Source organism: Orycteropus afer, unplaced genomic scaffold (genome assembly GCF_000298275.1).
Source record: "Orycteropus afer afer isolate SDZICR_OR568_19922 unplaced genomic scaffold, OryAfe1.0 scaffold00663, whole genome shotgun sequence".
NCBI classification, from domain to species: Eukaryota; Metazoa; Chordata; class Mammalia; order Tubulidentata; family Orycteropodidae; genus Orycteropus; species Orycteropus afer.
Window position 1 is genome coordinate 64,902 of NW_006922250.1, and position 3,060 is coordinate 67,961.

Sequence of the window (3,060 nt, forward strand, 5' to 3'; positions counted from 1 at the left end):
GGGCAGTTCCACTCTGTCCTCTAGGGGCGCTGTGGGTCAGAATCCACTCCACAGCAGTGGGTGTGGTTTGGGCTTTGCTTCTGTGAAGACTGACAGCCTTGGAGACCCTGTGGTGCAGTTCCACTCTGCCCTCTAGGGGCGCTGTGAGTAGGTTTGGTTGGGGATGCCCACACCTCCGACTGCGCTGGGTGCAGAGGACTCCCTGAGCAGGTGGTGGAGAGGGAGGGAGGCAAGGTGTGGAGAGAGGAGCTGGGATGGGTCAGAGAGAACAAGGGATTCCTTTCTCCTCTTTCTGGTAAAGAGGTCGGACAAGCCAGTTCTCAGGAGACCACCCGTGTAGATTTTGTGCACATACTTCTCACCAATGCAACCTACCAAAGGGACAGTGGTGTCTCTGTGGTGGCAGCCTCGCCTTCCACGCGGCAGACCCGGGTTCAGTTCCCACCCCGGGCACCTCGTGTGCAGCCAGCACACGTCTGACCGTGGAGCCCTGCGTGCGGCTGTGACCCTGAACAGGTGTCAGCAGAGCTTCCAGAGAAGACTAGGAGGGAAGGTCTGGTCATCTGCTTCCTACGGTTAGCCATTGGCAACACGTCACAGTGCGTCCCACTTGCAACCAGTCACCGGGATGATGCCGGGCCAGGCCGCGGTCTCGGGGTCGCTGTGAGTCAGGCCAAGCCCTCAGCAGCTGCCAGCAACAATCCTCAATGAGACAAGGGAATTGATTAAAAAAAAAGGGGGGGGGCCGGGTCAGACTTCATCCCCGGCAGGAATCTGCGTGGGCAGTGAGTCCCCGTGGCCCCTCAGGTCTCTGGCCACACGAACACTGTCAGAGCAGGTTCAGCTGTGAGCTAGCAGCTGCCCACCCCTCACCAACAGTCCCCCCGGCCAGCGGTCTTCGGATCGCCGCTCCCATCTGGCACAGGGGCGGCCGGAGCCCGCGGAGCTGGATGCACCTCTGCAGTTGGAGGCCGTGGGGCCGCAGCGCCTGCACCCGTCTCACCCGTGGACACACGCACAGCCATCCGCCACGCACCCTCCGCCCTCCACCTCAGGCTGGGATTGCCCAAGCCCCAGAGGGCCAGGTCAGGTTGGGTGAACACGCAGCCAGCAGCCGGGGGGCAGGTGAGGGTCACGAGGGCTCTCGGAACTATGGGCACTGCCTCCCGTGCAGCCAGGGAGTACCTGGAAGGAGCTCCCTAAGTGGCTGGTACACTGTTTGCAAGTCACTAACTTTGTCATTGGGGGACTCCAAGTGGAGTCAACTTTGGGCTGCTGTTCACTTGAGCCTGTGCCAGTTCAACGACATTCTAGAATAATCACGGTGCAGGAAGTGAGGGAAGTGTCCTGAACACAGGCTAACCAACGTGAGTCAGCCAGGTCAGACAGCCTAAGGGAAGATATTGCTATGACGTCAGCCCACCACCTCTTAGTACAGGTCATCACCAGCCAGGTGTGCACGGTCCTCTCCTGGATGCCACAGAGGTGCACCATCCCGGTCCCACCACCCCACGGTCCATGTCATCACCACCCAGGTGTGCACAATCCCCTCCCAGATGATACAGGTGTACTGACCAGGTCCCATCACTTCAAGGTCCATGTTGTCACCACCCAGGAGGAGAAAAGGGAAGAGGAGAGGCCTGCAAGGGGGTTTGACCAAGGACCACCCGAGTGTCCCGTCAGCTCTCCTGGCCATCAGACCCACATGCCCACATGGCTGGGCTATGGAAACCTGGTTGTGGTCTGTCCCCATTGGGAAGACAGGGTGGGCAGGAAAGTGTGCCACAGGCAGGGGAAGAGGGGGAGAGGGCACCGACAGTAAGCCACAGGCCTCTAGTGGCCGGGTTAGTGGGGTGTGCACAGAGTTCTGGGCAGGAATGTGCTTCACCCTTGTCCTGCACTTGTCCCCAGGGCTGAGAGCTCTCCGGAAGCCTCGAGTGGGCACATTTGCTCAGAGGTCAAAGGCCACTCTGCCCTGTGATGTTGCAACGGATGGCGGCTATGGGGTGAAAGGGTGACTACAGGGGCTAGGGGGTATGTAGTCTGTCCCCATGACACCTCTGAGAGGGTCCCCTCGCTGATCGCCCAGGATCACGTGGGGCACTCCGTCCACCTGGAGCCCCTGTCCCTGCTACTGCGAACCGCTGGGGCCGTCGTCACAGGAGCATTGAAGTCAGGACACTGGCGCCCCGCGCGACTCCTCCCTCCCCAGCGCCGGGCTGTGCGTGGGTGTTTGGTTGCCAATCCGGTCGCGCTCAGAGATAGGAAGTGCCCGCCCTCCTCGCGACAACAAGACCCGAGCTTCAGGGCCTTGGCCCGGGACCCCGCGAGCTTGGAGGTGAGTGACACCACGTGCGGGTCAGGGGCGCAGAGAGCCTGGGTATCAGTGCCCGGAGGTGGACACTGTAAGGAACCTCGGGTCCTCGCTCAGCCTCTGCGCCCTGGCGGCTTGGGGGACCCGGCAGCGGCGCGGAGGGGTCAGGCACCCGCGTGGGAGCAATGCCCCGGCGGGCTCCTGGATCCGAACAGGGCGTGAGCGCCCCGGGTCAGCGCCAGCGGGCGGAACGATGAGGCCCAGGACGGCGAGCTTGACGAGGACCTGGCTGGGGCTCAGGCTGCGCCGGGCTCCTCTGTTCCCGCCGTGAGCGCGGCTGCGGCGGCAGGAACTCAGCTCGGGTGCGGAAGTGGGCGGCCGCGCGGGCGTTCACCCCACAGCCGTTGCGAGTCTGCTGCGCAGCCGTGCAGGCATCTGGGTGCGGGACCTGGAGAGGGACCCGGCTGAGGGCGCGAGCGCAGAATGAGGGCGGGCCTGCTGGGCGCACGGTCACCCGACAACTATCCACTGAGTCCCTGCGCAGCCGCGCAGGCATCTGGGTGCGGGACCTGGACACGGACGGGGCTGAGGGCGCGAGCGCAGAATGAGGGCGGGCGTGCTGGGCGCACAGTCACCGCTGCTCACCCGATAACTATCCACTGAGTGTCTGCGCAGCCGTGCAGGCATCTGGGTGCGGGACCTGGACACGGATGGGGCTGAGGGCGCGAGCGCAGAATGAGGGCGGG